This window comes from Rhodnius prolixus, unplaced genomic scaffold (genome assembly GCF_049639745.1).
Source record: "Rhodnius prolixus isolate KJV_2025 unplaced genomic scaffold, Rpr scaffold_7, whole genome shotgun sequence".
In the NCBI taxonomy this organism is placed as follows: Eukaryota; Metazoa; Arthropoda; class Insecta; order Hemiptera; family Reduviidae; genus Rhodnius; species Rhodnius prolixus.
Window position 1 is genome coordinate 8,985,994 of NW_027411582.1, and position 24,581 is coordinate 9,010,574.

Consider the following 24,581-nt stretch of genomic DNA (forward strand, 5'->3'; position numbering starts at 1 on the left):
TATTTGATTTATTTTTGTAATCTTTTATTTAAATTTACAACTGCAACAATTGTTGCAAGTAAGTTTGGTACTTGATCAGTATTATGTCAGTATTATTATGTGATTTATTTTCGTGAACATTTAACTTTACTGCTATTATGATGAGATTAGACCGCGAGGCCATCTTCTCTTCAATCTCCTTGGAGCATTACCTGGTAAAGGCGGAAATGGATAGGTGTACCGGTTTAAAAGATTTAGAATGAGATGCTGTAGTGTAATGAAATTTTGAAAAGAACGAGTTTTCTCCAGATCTTTGAGTGAAAGGGATTTTGAGGTCATAATGGCTTTGTGTGAGGTTAGATACATTAAAATGGTATTTTTTTGACTGTCAATACTTGATGCTTTGAGAATTGGAACATTTAGTCGATCACCATACTTACAATACCGTTGACCAAAAATTGGGCGGGGTTAAAAAAGTAGGCACAAGACTTTTGTTATTCAGGTTGAGGGTGATGGGTAATTTCTTGCCTTTTCAGTGTTGCATGGGAGGGGGGGTCTGGAATGGATTCCAGGACAACCATTTTATCTGGCTTTAGTCCAAGGTAGCGTATTTTGACTAGAGTTGGTATGGCAATTGGCTGATGAAGATGGGGAAACTTTTAGTTGAATAGTTTTTGGCGCATTTCTTTTCACGTCATTTTTATGTAGGATTGGTGGTACAGTCTTGTTTCTTTCAGAATCTAGATAAGGATAAATATATTTTAAAGTTTTAATGCATAAGTTGGAAATTCAAGGAGCACAGTATGAAAAAGTTAAAGGAGTGTTTACACCAAATATTTTATTTCGCAAATATAGCTCAATATTTTTTTCATATTGCAATCGTGTCTAATTTTGGATATCGATTTTCATTTGGAATTTGAAGGACCCTCTCTCTCTGAAAAAAAGTGCATTTTCTCTCAGTGTGTCGTGGTTTTTTCTAAAAATAATTTAATTTCTTTTCCATGGTGCTTTGATTAATTTTCCATTTGAGATCTATTCTGACAATGGGTTCAGCTACGCTCCCTTCTCTTTCTCGCTCAATCTCTCTCTTTTCTTTCCAAGAAAAATTTCAAAAATCAAAAAAGAAAAGCAGCCTTATCCAACTGGTTGTAAAGAATTAGTAGGAAAAACACTTTTCTTTCAATGGTTAGGTGAGGGAAAATTTGCATGGTTAGCTCTTCACATTTCTTTATTGATAGATGCTGCAGAACTGCATACTAACGATGTCTATTCGCTAAAAAATGTATTATTATGCTTGGCAGCGCTTCTCTCGAGCACTTTATAAACTACACTCGTAAAATGTAAAACACATGTTACTTTCGAAGTAAATAATCTATAAATATAAAACAATTATTTTTTTATCTTAGAGTTTTACTAATAATGGCGTGCGTATAACTAAATGTAAAGAACAATGAAATGATTCGTTTAAGATTCTCTCCCCAATGTAATTAGTTGTTGCTAAAAAAAAAAAATCAAAAAAGTGCTGAAAACCTAAATCTAAATTCACAGAAAAACCACTCTCATATTCCCCTTCTACTCTCGTTCTCTCTTTCTCTTATAGATTCGCGAATATTAATTTTCCGTGAGTGAAACTCTAAATTAGCAGAGAAAAATAATTAATATAAATTCATGAAAATTTAGAGGGAAAAAATCTTTTTCTGCCAATAATTCTGTTTTTTATCCCCTCTTACATCCCTAGTAAGGGGAGGATTGTGTTGGCGTCGAATTTCAATCACCATTTGTCTGAGTTTGTGTGTGAGACAATGAGCTGTTAGAAATCCTAGAAAGTGAAAACCTAAGAGCCACCGAATACCGGGAACTCTGCATGGGAATCCCAACAACGCTGATCACTTAGCAGATCCCTCCGCCATGTAGGATGATCTTATGATAAATGTAAAACTTTTTTAGAACTCGTTGGGCTAGACATTTTAAATATAAAAATTTATGAGGGCATTTTATTTTTATTTTTTCAAATGCTTGTGTTGAAATTAAATGTTCATGTTAGGACCACTACTAATCTTCTACCCAAAATTAAAAAATAATTTCTTTTTTAGCAAAATTTATTTAAAATATTTAATTATTTATGTAAAGCAATTTAATTATGCATTTTATTATATATATATTTGTTTTTAATTTCAGCAAGTGCGGTAGTGTTAAATTTTCGTAAGTGATTGCCACGAGACTATTTTCTGGTTTTAACAAATAATTTTTTTTAAATAGTGCGTTCATAAAAGTAATAGTAAACAAAAGAAAGTATTTCGGTTTTTCAAAATTCCGTCACAAAAAGAAAAGAAAAGCGTTACAGTATTTTTGCGTTCATATATCTTTTTAAACTGTGTCAAGTGTCCAGTGATGATGACGATATGAAGACATCAATCCAGAAACCTGACATTCCAGCCTTCAACAGGAGGAGTTGATAGTGGTTCCATATATATGTGGCAGTTCTCTTAAATGAGATATTAAAAAAATAAATATATATAATAAAGTAAAAATACTATAAAAATTATAATTCCAATACGCTTTATTTATTTGTTTGTTTAATATATTTTATTCCGCAGGCTTTTAACGTTTTATGTTGTATAATATTTTTAATATAAATTATTATTTTTTGGAGCAGCTGGGCATCGTTTTGAATCAAATATCATTTATACTTTTAACGGCTTTCGAGAATTTCTTAATCGACCATTACCAATAAAAATCAACTAAACAATCAATAAATTTATCTATAGTCCATAAGAATATATTAATTTCTATGTCCATGATAATTTTTATTAATATATATATATTTTTTTTTGGAATTATAATTATTTAAATTTATACATTTATATGGCCACTATTAACATCCTTCTTCGGAACTTCAAGTTCGAGTGAAGCAGAACAAGTAAAAGATAAGTGTTTCTTCCTTAATTTTATTTGTTTATTTTGTTATTAATATGCAGGCAAATTAGGATAGTATATTCAAGAGAATGTAAAAGGTCCTCTGAGTCTGCGATTCCCAAAAATGTCATCAGATTTAGGAACAGGGGAATGAAGTATACAAATAATTCGTACTTCAAATTGCATTTGTTTTTTCTTTTCCTTTTTTTACCCTTTGCATGGAAATTTCACCAAAGTGGGGACCACAGTTTTGCCCCATCATTCCCCTAGGAATAGGCATTACAGCCACACCCTCAGGAGACCTGTTAAACACAATTTTGTGCGATAACGGTCTGTTTGTCTTGGCCATCTTCTTCTTCTATTTCTTCCTTTGGCGCTACAGCCCTTGCAGGGCCTTTGCCTCCTTTAGCAGGAAGTCTCAATCATCTCTGCCCGTAGATTTGCTACTCTACTGTCTGACCACCCATCAACTGCAAATCCGCCTTCAAATCCTACAGCGAACCGAAACCTTGGCCGACCTTTAGGTCTTCCTCCTTCTGGGTGTCCTCCATAGACTTTTCGAGGGGCTCTCTCTACACTCATTTGTGAAGGTGACCCCTCCCCCGCAACCACCCACTTTGCCATAAATGTCACAAATTTAGATGTGACAAAAAAGGCGATTTTAGTAAATGTATAGTACCCTATTTATGAACATAAAAAACTCAGAGGACAAACCGGAAACAAATAATCAGTGTTATATTTATTTATGTTTCTTATATGTATATTATTAGCTTTTTAAAATATTGTACGCACAATTACATAAATGTCAAGTTAAATGATTTACACCCACATAACAACATAAGCAGTTCACAAACGTACAATTAGAAAGACAAAAAAATTTGTTCATAATACTTGTATACAAATAATCTAATTTAAAATTAGCGTACAATCAACATATCGGTAGATTCAATTGTAAAAAGAGAACAGTACGGTTTTGAATCATGTTACTTACTCCAAACAGAAACGTGATCGAAACTTCTAAATCGAGATTACTCACTAGAATGATTCTGTGTTCGGACAAATATTCTACTTGTATGATTCTAAATTAAAGTAACACCGCCACATTAATACGGTCCAAAACGGTAATGAAATGGCTATACATTACTAATGTACTACCATCCGAATCATAAAACCTTATCACTTCGAGAACTAGGACCTTAGTACCGTTCTATGTTACAGAATAACTGTTAGGAAGAAACAAAGTACCAGCTTACATAAAATAGGAAATAATTAAAACAATATTGTTGAATAAAACTTCAGTTTCAATACCAATTCGTTAATATTATGAGGGTGTCACCAGCAGGTTGATACCACTCTCTTTTTATGCCAGCGTTACGCGTATAGATATAATGTTAGTGTATCACAGGCAGGTTGATACAACCATTTCTTATTGCGAGTTTAGATATTATTAGGGTGTCACCAGCAGGTAGATACCACTCTCTTTTTATGCTAGCGTTACGCGTATAGATATAATGTTAGTGTATCACAGGCAGGTTGATACAACCATTTCTTATTGCGAGTTTAGATATTATTAGGGTGTCACCAGCAGGTTGATACCACTCTCTTTTTATGCCAGCGTTACGCGTATAGATATAATGTTAGTGTATCACAGGCAGGTTGATACAACCATTTCTTATTGCGAGTTTAGATATTATTAGGGTGTCACCAGCAGGTAGATACCACTCTCTTTTTATGCTAGCGTTACGCGTATAGATATAATGTTAGTGTATCACAGGCAGGTTGATACAACCATTTCTTATTGCGAGTTTAGATATTATTAGGGTGTCACCAGCAGGTTGATACCACTCTCTTTTTATGCCAGCGTTACGCGTATAGATATAATGTTAGTGTATCACAGGCAGGTTGATACATTACTTATTGCGAGTTTAGATATTATTAGGGTGTCACCAGCAGGTTGACACTACTCTCTATTTATGACAGCGTTACGCGTTTAGATATAATGTTAGTGTATCACAGGCAGGTTGATACAACTATTTTTTATTCCGAGTTTAGACATTATAAGGGTGTCACCAGCAGGTTGATACCACTCACTTTTTAGGCCAGCGTTACGCGTTTAGATATTATTAGGGTGTCACCAGCAGGTTGACACTACTCTCTATTTATGACAGCGTTACGCGTTTAGATATAATGTTAGTGTATCACAGGCAGGTTGATACAACTATTTTTTATTCCGAGTTTAGACATTATAAGGGTGTCACCAGCAGGTTGATACCACTCACTTTTTAGGCCAGCGTTACGCGTTTAGATATTATTAAGGTGTCACCAGCAGGTTGATACAACTCTCTATTTTTTGCCAGCGCTACGCGTTTAGATATAGTATTAGTTAATGTTAGTGTATCACCAGCAGGTTGATACAACCATTTTTTATTGCGAGTTTGGTTATTACTAGGGTGTGACCAGCAGGTAGATACAACTCTCTATTTATGCCAGCGTTACGCGTTTAGATATAATGTTAGTGTATCACCAGCAGGTAGATACAACCATTTTTTATTGCGAGTTTAGACATTATAAGGGTGTCACCAGCAGGTTGATACCACTCACTTTTTAGGCCAGCGTTACGCGTTTAGATATAGTGTTAGTTAATGTTAGTGTATCACCAGCAGGTTGATACAACCATTTTTTATTGCGAGTTTAGATATTATAAGAGTGTCTCCAGCAGGTTGATACCACTTTCTTTTTATGCTAGCGTTACGCGTTTAGATATTATTAAGGTGTCACCAGCAGGTTGATACAACTCTCTTTTTATGCCAGCGTCACGCGATTAGATATAGTGTTAGTTGATGTTAGTGTATCACCAGCAGGTTGATACAACCATTTTATATTGCGAGTTTAGACATTATAAGGGTGTTAACAGCAGGTTGATACAACCATTTTATATTGCGAGTTTAGACATTATAAAGGTGTCACCAGCAGGTTGATACCACTCTCTTTTTATGCCAGCGTTACGCGTTTAGATATAGTGTTAGTTAATGTTAGTGTATCACCAGCAGGTTGATTCAACCATTTTTTATTGCGAGTTTGGTTATTACTAGGGTGTGACCAGCAGGTAGATACCACTCTCTTTTTATGCCAGCGTTACGCGTTTAGATATAATGTTAGTGTATCACAAGCAGTTTGATACAACCAATTTTTATTGCGAGTTTAGATATTATAAGGGTGTCACCAGCAGGTTAATCCCACTCTCTTTTTATGCCAGCGTTACGCGTTTAGATATAATGTTAGTTAATGTTAGTGTATAACCAGCAGGTTGATTCAACCATTTTTTATTGCGAGTTTAGACATTATAAGGTGTCACCAGCAGGTTGATACCACTCACTTTTTATGCCAGCATTACGCGGTTAGATATTATTAAGGTGTCACCAGCAGGTTGATACAACTCTCTATTTTTTGCCAGAGTTACGCGTTTAGTAATAGTGTTAGTTAATGTTAGTGTATCACCTGCAGGTTGATACAACCATTTTTTATTGCGAGTTTGGTTATTACTAGGGTGTGACCAGCAGGTAGATACCACTCTCTTTTTATGCCAGCGTTACACGTTTTGATATAATGTTAGTGTATCACCAGCAGGTTGATACAACAATTTTTTTATTGCGAGTTTATACATTATAAGGGTGTCACCAGCAGGTTGATACTACTCTCTTTTTATGCCAGCGTTACGCGTTTAGATATAGTGTTAGTTAATGTTAGTGTTTCACCAGCAGGTTGATTCAGCCATTTTTTATTGCGAGTTTGGTTATTACTAGGGTGTGACCAGCAGGTAGATACCACTCTCTTTTTATGCCAGCGTTACACGTTTTGATATAATGTTAGTGTATCACAAGCAGGTTGATACAACAATTTTTTTATTGCGAGTTTATACATTATGAGGGTGTCACCAGCAGGTAGATACCACTCTCTTTTTATGCCAGCGTTACGCGTTTAGATATAATGTTAGTGTATCACAAGCAGGTTGATACAACAATTTTTTTATTGCGAGTTTACACATTATAAGGGTGTCACCAGCAGGTTGATACTACTCTCTTTTTATGCCAGCGTTACGCGTTTAGATATAGTGTTAGTTAATGTTAGTGTATCACCAGCAGGTTGATTCAGCCATTTTTTATTGCGAGTTTAGACATTATAAGGGTGTCACCAGCAGGTTGATACCACTTTCTTTTTATGCCAGCGTTACCCGTTTAGATAATATTAGGGTGTCACCAGCAGGTTGATACAACTCTCTCTTTATGCCAGCGTTACGCGTTTAGATATAATGTTAGTGTATCACCAGCAGGTTGATACAACCATTTCTTATTGCGAGTTTAGATATTATTAGGGTGTCACCAGCAGGTTGACACTACTCTCTTTTTATGCCAGCGTTACGCGTTTAGATATAGTGTTAGTTAATGTGAGTGTATCACCAGCAGGTTGATTCAACTATTTTTTATTGTGAGTTTGGTTATTACTGGGGCGTGACCAGCAGGTAGATACCACTCTCTTTTTATGCCAGCGTTACGCGTTTAGATGTAATGTTATTGTATCACAAGCAGTTTGATACAACCAATTTTTATTGCGAGTTTAGACATTATAAGGTTGTCACCAGCAGGTTGACACTACTCTCTTTTTATGCCAGCGTTACGCGTTTAGATTTAGTGTTAGTTAATATGAGTGTATCACCAGCAGGTTGATTCAACCATTTTTTATTGCGAGTTTGGTTATTACTAGGGCGTGACCAGCAGGTAGATACCACTCTCTTTTTATGCCAGCGTTACGCGTTTAGATGTAATGTTAGTGTATCACAAGCAGTTTGATACAACCAATTTTTATTGCGAGTTTAGACATTATAAGGTTGTCACCAGCAGGTTGATACCACTCTCTTTTTATGCCAGCTTTATGCGTTTAGATATAGTGTTAGTTAATGTTAGTGTATCACTAGTAGGTTGATACAACCATTTTTTATTACGAGTTTAGACATTATAAGGGTGTCTCCAGCAGGTTGATAGCACTCTCTTTTTATGCCAGCGTTACGCGTTTAGATATAGTGTTAGTTAAGTTAGTGTATCACCAGCAGGTTGGTACTAACCTTTTTTATTGCAAGTATAGTTATTATTAGGGTGTCACCATCCGGATAATACCATTTCTCTTAAATGCTTTTTGGTGGAACAATTTAAGTTATTTCATTAAAATTCTTTCTTCAATTTTTGATCGGCAATATTCGGAAATTGGCTATAAACGGATGTTATATCTTATTAGTAACCTATATAATATGTCTGGTTAGTTTTGGAGTGAAACAGTGCCGTGATGAGGACGAATGGCTCATGGATTGCCTCTGAATGAGTACTTATAATATTGCTGCTGGACTCTGTTGAACCGATTACCTTTAGGGTTATGAATAATGTATAAATATCTAATGTTGTTTAGAAATTTGTGAGTTATTATTTATTAATTTTTGTAGATCATGATTGGAGAGGAAATGTACCATGCAGCAGTGCAGTAGTGCACTTCCGAGAATCCTAGTGTTAATTAGTGGAATTTCACTGCACATTAATGGAACACACCTGCTCTTTAAGAGATCATTAGTGCACATTATTGTAACATTAGTGCATCTTAGTATAGTACTGTTGCACATTAATGGAACTTTAGTGCTCTTTAATGATTATTAGGGCAATTAAATGGAACATTAGTGAATATTAATGAAATTTCATTGTACATAAATGGTACATATTTGCTCTTTAAGAGATCATTAGTGCACATTATTGTAAAATTAGTGCATCTCTGTATAGTACTGTCGCACATTAATGGAACTTTAGTGCTCTTTAATGATTATTAGGGTAATTAAATGGAACATTATTGCATATTAATGAAATTTCATTGCACATAAATGATACATATTTGCTCTTTAAGAGATCATTAGTGCACATTATTGTAACATTAGTGTGTAATGGAACTTTTGTGCTCTTTAATAATTATAAGGGTAATTAAATGTAGCATTAGTGCATAATAATGAAATTTCATTGCACATTAATGGAACATACCCGCTCTTTAAGAGATCATTAGTTCACATTATTGTAACATCAGTGCATCCTGGTTGAACTTTAGTGCACATCAGTGGTGCATATTTCACTAAGATATGAAACTACTCGATTTGTTTTAAATTCTTCCAGCACAAGATTTAACAGGTCTCTTTCCGAGGCAATTCATGGGTAAGGGCCCTCAATCGTTCGCGTCACAGCCCTGTTGAACTCAAAAACTGAACACCTATTTTATGCACAACTCCAAAGTTTATCTACAATAAAAAGAGATTGAAATCTCGAAGATAGATTAGTGTGTTTCCACATTAATACAGTCGTATCTTCCATTACACTTGCGTTCAGTTATTAAGATTTTGCTATCACCGTTAGACTGATACAACACTTTAACTTTATTAAATATGACGCGTTTAGATATTAAGATTAGGTACCACCATCAGCTAAATACATTTTTCTCTTGCTGGCTATCATGTATTTAGTAATTAAGATTAGGGTATCACCGTCAGGTTGATACAACACTTTACCTGTATTAAATATGACGCGTTTAGTTATTAAGATTAGGGTATCACGGTCAGGTTGATACAACACTTTATCGTTATTAAATATTACGGGTTTAGTTATAAAGATTAGGGTATCACCAGTAGGTTGATACGTTTTTCTGTTGCTGGCTATTATACATTTAGTAATTAAGATTAGGTTATCACCATTAGGTTGATACATTTTTCTGTTCCGGGGTATTATGTATTTAGTTATTGAGATTAGGGTATCTCCGTCAGGTTGATACAACACTTTTTTATTAAATATTACGGGTTTAGTTAATAAGATTAGGGTATCACCAGTAGGTTGATACGTTTTTCTGTACCGGGGTATTATGCATTTAGTTATTGAGATTAGGGTATCACCGTCAGGTTGATACAACACCTTACCTGTATTAAATATGACGCGTTTAGTTATTATGATTAGGGTATCTCGGTCAGGTTGATACAACACTTTATCGTTATTAAATATTACGGGTTTAGTTATAAAGATTAGGGTATCACCAGTAGGTTAATACTTTTTTCTGTTGCTGGCTATTATACATTTAGTAATTAAGATTAGGGTATCATCATTAGGTTGATACATTTTTCTGTTCCGGGGTATTATGCATTTAGTTAATAAGATTAGGAATCACCATCAGCTTGATACATTTTTCTGTTGCTGGCTATTATGCATTTAGTTATTAAGATTAGGGTGTCACCGTCAGGTTGATACAACACTTTATCGTTATTAAATATTATGCGTTTAGTTAATAAGATTAGGGTATCTCGGTCAGGTTGATACAACACTTTATCGTTATTAAATATTACGGGTTTAGTTATAAAGATTAGGGTATCACCAGTAGGTTGATACATTTTTCTGTTGCCTGCTATTATGCATTTATATATTAAGATTAGGGTATCACCGTTACGTTGATACAACACTTTATCGTTATTAAATATTACAGGTTTAGTTAATAAGATTAGGTATCACCATTAGGTTGATACATTTTTCAGTTTCTGGCTATTATGCATTTAGTAATTAAAATTAGGGTATCACCAATAGGTTGATACAAAACTGTAACGTTATTAAATATTACGCGTTTAGTTAATAAGATTAGGTATCACCAACAGCTTGATACGTTTTTCTGTTGCTGGCTATTATGCATTTAGTTATTAAGATTAGGGTGTCACCGTCAGGTTGATACAAAACTGTAACGTTATTAAATATTACGCGTTTCGTTAATAAGATTAGGTATCACCAACAGCTTGATACGTTTTTCTGTTGCTGGCTATTATGCATTTAGTTATTAAGATTAGGGTGTCACCGTCAGGTTGATACAAAACTGTAACGTTATTAAATATTACGCGTTTAGTTAATAAGATTAGGTATCACCAACAGCTTGATACGTTTTTCTGTTGCTGGCTATTATGAATTTAGTTATTAAGATTAGGGTGTCACCGTCAGGTTGATACAAAACTGTAACGTTATTAAATATTACGCGTTTAGTTAATAAGATTAGGTATCACCAACAGCTTGATACGTTTTTCTGTTGCTGGCTATTATGCATTTAGTTATTAAGATTAGGGTGTCACCGTTAGGTTGATACAAAACTGTAACGTTATTAAATATTACGCGTTTAGTTATTAAGATTATGTATCACCATCAGCTTGATACATTTTTCTGTTGCTGGCTATTATGCATTTAGTAATTAAAATTAGGGTATCACCGTCAGGTTGATACAAAACTGTAACGTTATTAAATATTACGCGTTTAGTTATTAAGATTATGTATCACCATCAGCTTGATACATTTTTCTGTTGCTGGCTATTATACATTTAGTTATTAAGATTAGGGTGTCACCGTCAGGTTGATACAACACTTTATCGTTATTAAATATTACGGGTTTAGTTAATAAGATTAGGTATCACCATCAGCTTGATACGTTTCTCTGTCGCTGGCTATTATGAATTTAGTTATTAAGATTAGGGTATCACCGTCAGGTTGATACAAATCCTTATCGTTATTAAATATTACGCGTTTAGTTAATAAGATTAGGTATCACCATCAGTTAGATACATTTTTCTGTTGCTGGCTATTTGGCACTTAGTAATTAAAATTAGGGTATCACCATTAGGTTGATACATTTTTCAGTTCCGGGGTATTAGGCATTTAGTTATTGAGATTAGGGTAAGTTCGCCGGGTTGATACAACACTTTATCGTTATTAAATATTACGCGTTTAGTTATAAAGATTAGGGTATCACCAGTAGGTTGATATATTTTTCTGTTGCCCGCTATTATGCATTTATATATTAAGATTAGGGCATCTCCGTCAGGTTGATACAACACTTTATCGTTATTAAATATTACGGGTTTAGTTAATAAGATTAGGTATCACCATCAGTTTGATACGTTTTTTGTTGCTGGCTATTATGCATTTAGTTATTAAGATTAGGGTGTCACTGTCAGGTTGATACAACACTTTATCGTTATTAAATATTACGCGTTTAGTAATTAAGATTAGGTTATCACCATTAGGTTGATACATTTTTCTGTTCCGGGGTATTATGTATTTAGTTATTGAGATTAGGGTATCTCCGTCAGGTTGATACAACACTTTTTTATTAAATATTACGGGTTTAGTTAATAAGATTAGGGTATCACCAGTAGGTTGATACGTTTTTCTGTACCGGGGTATTATGCATTTAGTTATTGAGATTAGGGTATCACCGTCAGGTTGATACAACACTTTACCTGTATTAAATACGACGCGTTTAGTTATTATGATTAGGGTATCACCAGTAGGTTATTACTTTTTTCTGTTGCTGGCTATTATACATTTAGTAATTAAGATTAGGGTATCATCATTAGGTTGATACATTTTTCTGTTCCGGGGTATTATGCATTTAGTTATTGAGATTAGGGTATCTCCGTCAGGTTGATACAACACTTTTTTATTAAATATTACGGGTTTAGTTATTAAGATTAGGTATCACCATCAGCTTGATACGTTTTTCTGTCGCTGGCTATTATGAATTTAGTTATTAAGATTAGGGTATCACCGTCAGGTTGATACAAATCCTTATCGTAATTAAATATTACGCGTTTAGCTAATAAGATTAGGGTATCACCAGTAGGTTGATACGTTTTTCTGTTGCTGGTTGATACAACACTTTATCGTTATTATATATTACGGGTTTAGTTAATAAGATTAGGTATCACCATTAGGTTGATACATTTTTCTGTTCCGAGGTATTATGCATTTAGTTATTGAGATTAGGGTATCTCCGTCAGGTTGATACAACACTTTATCTTTATTAAATATTACGGGTTTAGTTAATAAGATTAGGGTATCACCAGTAGGTTGATACGTTTTTCTGTTGCTGGCTATTATACATTTAGTAATTAAGATTAGGGTATCACTATTAGGTTGCTACATTTTTCTGTTCCGGGGTATTATGCATTTAGTTATTGAGATTAGGGTATCTCCGTCAGGTTGATACAACACTTTATCTTTATTAAATATTACGGGTTTAGTTAATAAGATTAGGGTATCACCATCAGCTTGATACGTTTTTCTGTTGCTGGCTATTATACATTTAGTAATTAAGATTGGGGTATCACCGTCAGGTTGATAAAGTTTTATTTTCTACGGCTAATACGCGTTTGGTAATTAATATTAAGTTAACTTCTGGTTGATACGAAATTTTTTTCTTCCTGGATGACACGATATTGGTTTGTAAGATTATGGCATATCTATCAGGTTATGTTAATTTTTTCTCTTTTTCGTATCATCGTATGATCAGTAGTTTTTTTAATGATTCGTCTTTCTTTAGAATTGAATATTCGGATCCATTAAAGATTAGTTCTTGTAACTAATAGTCAGTTAAGATTAATGTTTAGCCTGAATTATATTTATTCCGGCCCGTCCTTCTTCTTAATTTTTAATGTTATGATTGAAGGTCGGTACCAGTTTTAAAAATATTAAATTACCCCGCATGGAGCGACTGATGCATGCAGTCGTTTGGGGAGTAGCGACCCCACGGGTACCACAGCTCAGTACACCATGCACCCAACACAAGTACAATACTATCACAACATATTCTAAATTTAAAAACAACATAACATTGATTGCATAGAACAGGGTGAGAATATTCATTTTCTGTGGGATGAAAAATAAAAAACAGAACTAAAAATACAGAATTCTCCAGTGACTAGGTTGAATTATGTTGGTTATGGCTGTATCACTAGAGTAGTGGAACCAGCAGGTTGATACAACTCTTCTTTACTGCCAAGTATTACGCGTTTAGATATGATGTTAATGTATCACCAGCAGGTTGACACAACTCTTCTTTACTGCCAGTTTTACGCGTTTAGATATAATGTTAGAGTATCACCAGCAGGTTGATACAAATCTTCTTTACTGCCAGAATTAGCGTTTAGATATAATGTTAGGGTATTACCAGCAGGTTGATACAACTCTTCTTTACTGCCAGTATTACGCGTTTAGATATGATGTTAATGTATCACCAGCAGGTTGATACAACTCTTCTTTACTGCCAGTATTACGCGTTTAGATATGATGTTAATGTATCACCAGCAGGTTGATACAACTCTTCTTTACTGCCAGTATTACGCGTTTAGATATGATGTTAATGTATCACCAGCAGGTTGATACAAATCTTCTTTACTGCCAGAATTAGCGTTTAGATATAATGTTAGGGTATCACCAGCAGGTTGATACAACTCTTCTTTACTGCCAGTATTACGCGTTTAGATATGATGTTAATGTATCACCAGCAGGATGATACAACTCTTATTTAATGCCAGAATTACGCGTTTAGATATAATTTTAGGGTATCACCAGCAGGTTGATACTACTCTTCTTTACTGCCAGTTTTACGCGTTTAGATATAATTTTAGTGTATCATCAGCAGGATGATACAACTCTTCTTTACTGCCAGTTTTACGCGTTTAGATATAATGTTAGTGTATCACCAGCAGGTTGATTCAACTCTTCTTTACTGCCAGTTTTACGCGTTTAGATATAATGTTAGTGTATCACCAGCAGGTTGATACAACTCTTCTTTACTGCCAGTTTTACGCGTTTAGTTATAATGTTAGGGTATTACCAGCAGGTTGATACAACTCTTCTTTACTGCCAGTATTACGCGTTTAGATATGATGTTAATGTATCACCAGCAGGTTGATACAACTCTTCTTTACTGCCAGTATTACGCGTTTAGATATGATGTTAATGTATCACCAGCAGGTTGATACAACTCTTCTTTACTGCCAGTATTACGCGTTTAGATATGATGTTAATGTATCACCAGCAGGTTGATACAAATCTTCTTTACTGCCAGAATTAGCGTTTAGATATAATGTTAGGGTATCACCAGCAGGTTGATACAACTCTTCTTTACTGCCAGTAATACGCGTTTAGATATGATGTTAATGTATCACCAGCAGGATGATACAACTCTTATTTAATGCCAGAATTACGCGTTTAGATATAATTTTAGGGTATCACCAGCTGGTTGATACTACTCTTCTTTACTGCCAGTTTTACGCGTTTAGATATAATTTTAGTGTATCATCAGCAGGTTGATACAACTCTTCTTTACTGCCAGTTTTACGCGTTTAGATATAATGTTAGTGTATCACCAGCAGGTTGATTCAACTCTTCTTTACTGCCAGTTTTACGCGTTTAGATATAATGTTAGTGTATCACCAGCAGGTTGATACAACTCTTCTTTACTGCCAGTTTTACGCGTTTAATTATAATGTTAGTGTATCACCAGCAGGTTGATACAACTCTTCTTTACTGCCAGTATTACGCGTTTAAATATAATGTTAGTGTATCACTAGCAGGTTGATACAACTCTTATTTAATGCCAGAATTACGCGTTTAGATATAATTTTAGGGTATCACCAGCAGGTTGATACTACTCTTCTTTACTTCCAGGGTTACGCGTTTAGATATAATGTTAGGGTATCACCAGCAGGTTGATATAACTCTTCTTTACAGCCAGTTTTACGCGTTTAGATATGATGTTAATGTATCACCAGCAGGTTGATACAACTCTTCTTTACTGCCAGTATTACGCGTTTAGATATGATGTTAATGTATCACCAGCAGGTTGATACAAATCTTCTTTACTGCCAGAATTAGCGTTTAGATATGATGTTAATGTATCACCAGCAGGTTGATACAAATCTTCTTTACTGCCAGAATTAGCGTTTAGATATAATGTTTGGGTATCACCAGCAGGTTGATATAACTCTTCTTTACAGCCAGTTTTACGCGTTTAGATATGATGTTAATGTATCACCAGCAGGTTGATACAACTCTTCTTTACTGCCAGTATTACGCGTTTAGATATGATGTTAATGTATCACCAGCAGGTTGATACAAATCTTCTTTACTGCCAGAATTAGCGTTTAGATATGATGTTAATGTATCACCAGCAGGTTGATACAAATCTTCTTTACTGCCAGAATTAGCGTTTAGATATAATGTTTGGGTATCACCAGCAGGTTTATACAACTCTTCTTTACTGCCAGTATTAGGCGTTTAGATATGATGTTAATGTATCACCAGCAGGTTGATACAACTCTTCTTTACTGCCAGTTTTACGCGTTTAGATATAATGTTAGTGTATCACCAGCAGGTTATTCAACTCTTCTTTACTGCCAGTTTTACGCGTTTAGATATAATGTTAGTGTATCACCAGCAGGTTGATACAACTCTTCTTTACTGCCAGTTTTACGCGTTTAAATATAATGTTAGTGTATCACCAGCTGGTTGATACAACTCTTCTTTACTGCCAGTATTACGCGTTTAAATATAATGTTAGTGTATCACCAGCAGGTTGATACAACTCTTCTTTACTGCTAGTATTACGCGTTTAAATATAATGTTAGTGTATCACCAGCAGGTTGATACAACTCTTCTTTACTGCTAGTATTACGCGTTTAAATATAATGTTAGTGGATCACCAGCAGGTTGATACAACTCTTCTTTACTGCCAGTATTACGCGTTTAGATATGATGTTAATGTATCACTAGCAGGTTGATACAACTCTTCTTTAATGCAGGAAGTACGCGTTTAGATATGATGTTAATGTATCACCAGCAGGTTGACACAACTCTTATTTAGTGCCAGAATTACGCGTTTAGATATAATTTTAGGGTATCACCAGCCGGTTGATACTACTCTTCTTTACTTCCAGTGTTACGCGTTTAGATATAATGTTAGGGTATCACCAGCAGGTTGATACAACTCTTCTTTACTGCCAGACATACCCGTTTAGATATAATGTTAGTGTATCACCAGCAGGTTGATACAACTCTTCTTTACTGCCAGACATACGCGTTTAGATATAATGTTAGGGTATCACCAGCAGGTGCATACAAATTTTGAGGTATGTCTTGAAAGTGTTTAGTAATAATGATCGGGGTATCATATGATTCTGCGAGTCCTTTTTGTAGTGAAACGGTATCTTGACAACATCGATTGGCACTTGAATTGTACCCGAATGACGTATTTGTTGTAGGAGGAGTGGAACATATTGGAAACGAGGAGCTTTATTGTTACGATTTTAGAAAGCTTGCAATAATAGTGTAGAGTTATATAAGTTCTATTTTATTAGTCTTTTTAAATTCTGATTGTTTGCAGTATTTGTGTTTTCTTTTTATTTAAAAATATTAAAAATCATTCTTTTTCTTATAATTTTTGTTTCTGTGGTCTACAATTGCTAATAATGTTAGTCATATTAGATGAGCCAGAGATCAGTAAAAGATTAATTGAAGAGTTACAGCTCACTGTGGGACATTACAGCATATATTAGTGGGACATTAGTGCATATTAGTGAAATTTCATTGCACATTAATGGTACATATTTGTTCTTTAAGAGATCATTAGTGCACATTATTGTAACATTAGTGCATCTTAGTATAGTACTGTTGCACATTAATGGAACTTTAGTGCTCTTTAATGATTATTAGGGTAATTAAATGGAACATTAGTGCATATTAATGAAATTTCATTGCACATAAATGGTACATATTTGCTCGTTATGAGATCATTAGTGCACATTATTGTAACATTAGTGCATCTTAGTATAGTACTGTTGCACATTAATGGAACATTAGTGCTCTTTAATGATTATTAGGGTAATTAAATATAACATTAGTGCATATTAATGAAATTTCATTGCACATAAATGGTACATATTTGCTCTATAAGAGATCATTAGTGCACATTATTGTAACATTAGTGCATCTTAGTATAGTATTGTTGCACATTAATGGAACTTTAGTGCTCTTTAATGATTATTAGGGTAATTAAATTAAACATTAGTGCATATTAATGAAATTTCATTGCACATAAATGGTACTTATTTGCGCTTTTTGAGATCATTAGTGCACCTTATTGTAACATTAGTGCATCTTAGTATAGTACTGTTGCACATTAATGGAACTTTAGTGCTCTTTAATGATTATTAGGGTAATTAAATGGAACATTAGTGCATATTAGTGGAACATTAATGCAGTAATATTTCACTATGAGATGTAACTTCATGATTTTTCTTGCACTGATAGTCATACAACATGCTGACTTCAATTTTAACTTCTTTTATCACTAATTATTTCCACAGGTCATTAGTAAATTAATTAATTTACCTGTTTTCATTTTCAATATCGGTATTTAAATACACTTTTCTATTACTGGCTATTACGCATTTAGTTATTAAGATTAGGGTATCACCGTCAGGTTGATACAACACTTTTTTATTACTGGCTATTACGCATTTAGTTATTAAGATTAGGGTATCACCGTCAGGTTGATACAACACTTTTCTGTTACTGGCTATTACGCATTTAGTTATTAAGATTAGGGTATCACCGTCAGGTTGATACAACACTTTTTTATTACTGGCTATTACGCATTTAGTTATTAAGATTAGGGTATCACCGTCAGGTTGATACAACACTTTTCTGTTACTGGCTATTACGCATTTAGTTATTAAGATTAGGGTATCACCGTCAGGTTGATACAACACTTTTCTGTTACTGGCTATTACGCATTTAGTTATTAAGATTAGGGTATCACCGTCAGGTTGATACAACACTTTTCTATTACTGGCTAATACGCACTTAGTTATTAAGATTAGGGTATCACCTTCAGGTTGATACAACACTTTTCTATTACTGGCTATTACGCATTTAGTTATTAAGATTAGGGAATCACCGTCAGGTTGATACTACACTTTTCTATTACTGGCTATTACGCATTTAGTTATTAAGATTAGGGTATCACCGTCAGGTTGATACAACACTTTTCTATTACTGGATATTACGCATTTAGTTATTAAGATAGGGTATCACCGTCAGGTTGATACAACACTTTTCTATTACTGGCTATTACGCATTTAGTTATTAAGATTAGGGTATCACCGTCAGGTTGATACAACACTTTTCTGTTACTGGCTAATACGCACTTAGTTATTAAAATTAGGGTATCACCGTCAGGTTGATACAACACTTTTCTATTACTGGCTATTACGCATTTAGTTATTAAAATTAGGGTATCACCGTCAGGTTGATACTACACTTTTCTATTACTGGCTATTACGCATTTAGTTATTAAGATTAGGGTATCACCGTCAGGTTGATACAACACTTTTCTATTACTGGCTAATACGCACTTAGTTATTAAGCTTAGGGTATCACCGTCAGGTTGATACAACACTTTTCTATTACTGGCTATTACGCATTTAGTTATTAAGATTAGGGTATCACCGTCAGGTTGATACAACACTTTTCTATTACTGGCTATTACGCATTTAGTTATTAAGATTAGGGTATCACCGTCAGGTTGATACAACACTTTTCTGTTACTGGCTAATACGCACTTAGTTATTAAGATTAGGGTATCACCGTCAGGTTGATACAACACTTTTCTATTACTGGCTATTACGCATTTAGTTATTAAGATTAGGGTATCACCGTCAGGTTGATACAACACTTTTCTGTTACTGGCTAATACGCACTTAGTTATTAAGATTAGGGTATCACCGTCAGGTTGATACAACACTTTTCTATTACTGGCTAATACGCATTTAGTTATTAAGATTAGGGTATCACCGTGAGGTTGATACAACACTTTTCTATTACTGGCTATTACGCATTTAGTTATTAAGATTAGGGTATCACCGTTAGGTTGATACAACACTTTTCTGTTACTGGCTATTACGCATTTAGTTATTAAGATAGGGTATCACCGTCAGGTTGATACAACACTTTTCTATTACTGGCTATTACGCTTTTAGTTATTAAGATTAGGGTATCACCGTCAGGTTGATAGAACACTTTTCTATTACTGGCTATTACGCATTTAGTTATTAAGATTAGGGTATCACCGTCAAGTTGATACAACACTTTTCTATTACTGGCTATTACGCATTTAGTTATTAAGATTAGGGTATCACCGTCAGGTTGATACTACACTTTTTTATTACTGGCTAATTCGCGTTTAGTTATTGAGATTAGGGTGTCACCGTCAGGTTGATACAACACTTTTCTGTTAATGGCTATTAGGCATTTAGTTTTTAAGATTAGGGTATCACCGTCAGGTTGATACAACACTTTTCTGTTACTGGCTATTACGCATTTAGTTATTAAGATTGGGGTATCACCGTCAGGTTGATACTACACTTTTCTATTACTGGCTAATTCGCGTTTAGTAATTAAGATTATCGTATTAGTATCGATACTTTTGTCTTCTGTGTAGAGACCTCGCTGGTTCCTCAGCTCAGTGTACTCCATGCACCATCCACATTTTCATTATTCTCTCACATTTTTAATTTTAAGTACGGTATTCACATAAACATTACATAATCTTTGTAACCTTTGAATATACGATTATCTAATTCTTATTTTTTTTTATTTTCAGTTTTTTTTGGGAGTTTTAAATTTTCGGGAGTGTTAAACTTTCGGGAGTGTTAAACTTCCGCGATTGTTCTTACCCGAGTGGTTTAAGTTTTTTAAAACAATATATTTGACTAATTATGCGTTAAGCAGGATTTTTGTTTTGTGTTTTTTATGAAAATCGTCAATTTATTGCGTCACAGTTATTTTTTAGCGCTATATCTCTTTTTAAATTGTGTCAAGTGTCAAGTGTCATGATGAAGTGGAGATTAAAGGCGTCTTTGAATAGCGTGTTCGGTGAGTGAATTACTCCATGTATATAATTTTTGCTGAATAAGTTGCTATACTATAGTACTATTACAATAGTTACAATGGTTAATATACTATATTTAGTTTAAATCGCAAACATTAGTTCCTATCATGTTATAATGCAATGTGATTTCTTTCGCTGTACAATTTTCCGGTTCTCTGTTACTTCTTACTGAACATAACCTTAACCATGGCCTTAAAGCCACTTTGTTGTTGCTATCCATCCTTTTCTATGGTAAAGCGTTTTTCTTTCGGTGAATTCTCTATGGTCTTTGCGCCTCTGATGTTTGAGTAAGCTCGTGGCGATCACTCTATGTCGTTGAGTCTCTTTCTATCATGGTTTTACTTTTCACTTGTTCCTTCATTAGGCTGGATCAGTTTAGACTGCTCTGATGCCCTAAGTCGATCACACTTCTAAGTGGAAAACTATGTAAACTTTGATTTGAATTATGTATTATACACTTCTTTGAAAACATTCATTGGCTAGCTAATCAAGTTTATTTACGGTCTGTACATAATCACTCTCTCGTTAGCAAATAATTAATCTTTTATCTGGTTCACTTTCAACATTCATGCTAAAAATTAATCGATCATTTGGTTTTAATTAAAACCGCTTTTAGTTATTATTATTTATTTTTTTTAAGTTGCTTTTCCCAATTAGTAGAAAGAGTAATAATCTGTAATGCTGTGTGTTGCTGACTTTTGCTCTCTCATATTTTAATTCAGAACATTTGTATCGATTTTAGTTTAAATTTGCTGATACCTGATGTCACCAATAAATAATAATAACAATAATCCTTAGAAAACCCATTTTTCCTAAACTATTTTCCTGATACTTTTGGAATTACACTAATTAGGACCCTGTTGAAGTTGTGCTACCAATTTTTCGAAAAGAATTGTCGCACATCATTAGTTTTTTTTTTGAAAAACTAGTCAAAACTTTGGAAACTATTACCAGGGGAGGGAGGGATTTTATTTTATTTTATTTTTTTATTAATATATTTATACAAAATTTCTTCATTAAAGTGGTCTTTCCCTTATGGCGTATTTTCCTTGTTAAACTTTTGGCCGTTTCCATGGTTACTCCAAAGAAATATAATGTTGTAAGTTCCGGTGATTTATTCGTTTTTGTCTTTGTTGATATATATAAATATATACATATATATATGTATATATAAAATACAAGTAATTGCGTATTTTCCTGAAGGGTCCTGCGTCCAATTACCAAGTATGGAGGCGTGATCTGGAGGGAGGAAGCACATACTTAACATTTTACCAATCAAATAAGAAGTAGCTAAACGCAAGACTCAAACCGAGGCTATCCCAATTGCTAGCCCACTACACCAAACCCGCCTACCTTTTACACACACCTATGCACACTAATTTCTGTTACTATGTTGGTTAGTCTTCCGGACGGCGTAAGCTCAAACAAGCTCCGGAAGTGACCTTGAAAGATTAAATATAAATAACTAAATAAAAAAAAAAAAATGAATATATTTATCACACTCACATTTTTCGAAAAATTACTATTTGGACTCCGGAGACTTCAGCATTCGTATTTACGTAGAAAAATTGACATTAAAAGTCTAATACGGCAGTAAAACTTCCAAAATAGCGGAAAAAGAAGAAAATAAATAGGAACTTCTTGGAACGCTCTCTTGTGCCGTGAAGAATAATCAAGCCTTAGTTCTAGTAAAAACCACTTAGAATGCGGGGCCTATGCCGGTGTCGTTCAGTAAGTGCTGCCCCCTTTTGGCATTGTGAATAAAATAATAATAAAATCCGTACATATCATTGTTTAACCGAGTGTAAACTTATTTCACAACTTGAACAATTTCAGTTGTATATTATTGTACTTCTACAGTTCTATTATACTGTAGAGTAAGTATTCTTGAAGTGAACTTTCTAACAAATTATTTCCAATGATGAAAATCAGGATGTTATGAAAACTTTGTTTGATAAGTTTTCTCTTCAGATTGTGCAGACTTGTTGCTAACTTCCACTGTGTAAAGAGAGAGAGTGAAAAAGAAGAATTTCCCACCTAAAGGTAGTGGGAAAGCCTTCAATAGAATTGTAGATAGTGAGTTGTAGCTTGAGAGAAAAAGTTTTCTATTTGTAATACTAATTTCCGCTACCCTGTGGGCAAAATTAATTCTTTTTTTGTTCGGGATAAAGTTCGGGATTCAGGAGTGGCTCAGGATTTTGTTTTTTTATTATTATTTGGGAACTGGAAGAATATGGAAAAGGGAAAAACAAGTGACAAGTGGAAAATCTAAATTAATATAATAAGAAAAATGTTTTACAATCCAATCAACTCCAAACTAAATGTATTCATAAAATGAATTTATTTATTTAAAAAATAAATAATAAATTATCAACTTACCCGCCACATTACGCGGAAGGAGAAGGAAGACGTCTTCATAGCTATTTTGGCGGTTTTTTTAGAAGATTTCCACAGGCTGTGAACATAACAAACTTAATAATCCACGTTTTATTGTGATTAATATAAACATTAACATAATGCATTAATAAAAAATTAAAATAAAATAAAAAATGTAGGTTATGCGACGGCAGGCTTAAGCGGGAAAACATTTTATTCTGGCTATTAAAAGTCATTTCCCCACTTAGCGTGAAAACATTTCAAAAGTGTTTGGAACAGCCACGAAAACGATCTTCTCCAGTGAAAAAGAGGATCCCCCTGTTTTCATATGAAAATCAGCTAATTAGGAAATCCAGCTTCACTGGGGGGTAATCCGTGTCTTTGGCCGGGGCTAGATACCGGGCATTTGTAGCCAACATCAGAGTGTCTAATATGAAAAGAGATTTAAGATGCCCAGATGGTGTCCATGGTTACAACTGCAGAGTTCACTGTAAACTGGAAAATTAAAATTGACCAGTTTGATTAAAACGGATACTTTAAAGGGAAGCCCCTCTCTCACTCTAAAATATCTCTCAAATTATAGAATTTGAAATTTAAATGAGAAATACAAAAACCACTTTTTCTGGGGGCTCCTCAGGGAGATCTTAAAACGGAAGGATTTTACTGGGGAAAACTAAATTTCCCCGTGTAGTAAAAGAGATAACAGCACCATGTTTTTACTTTTCATGAAGTTTAATTTTCTGACAGACACTTTTTTTTTCTGTTTTTCTTTTTGGAAGTACTGGCATTGAACAAGCGTTTTAAAGGTGACGTATTTAACTATTCATTCTTTTCTGACAGTTTTTCTTTTCAAACGGCGAACAGAATGAAGAGAAATTTTAGAAAATTTTGGTTTTTCTTCTTTTAAGAAATTGTGCGAAGTAAGGGGAAGAAAAAAAAAATGAAAATACTTCCGGGAATTCAGAAGTGCAATATGTAGAAATGCTTTTTATTTAAAAAGATCCGCACAAAAGGCTGTCGACCAAGACATAGGGTTCCCTACGGAGAAACAGATAAAATATTCCTTATCTCTTCTCGCAAATACATTGGTTACATCTTATCCTTTTAATATTCCTAACTTATTCCGTTCCCACTGACTTTCTTCTCCATATAGCTCTATCTTTGTCTTCTTATTGCTTTTCTGAAGAATATTTGTATGGTACATTTTTCTGGGTACTAGAATTTTGCCATTTCTAAAGTACAATCATATGTTTGGTTCCAACCACTGAAGAAGCATTAAAAACTTGACCTTTTGAGCATTCTTGTACTTGTGCCAAAATAAAGGTCGGATATTGGCTATTAGTGGTTTCTCTTATTACGTCACAGGAAGTATTTATTGCATTTTCAAAATTAAACTTTTCCTAGATATATCCCTTTTGAGATCCCCTTTTAGATTTTCTTTTTTGGAAGAAAACTATTCCAAAGTACATCGTACTATT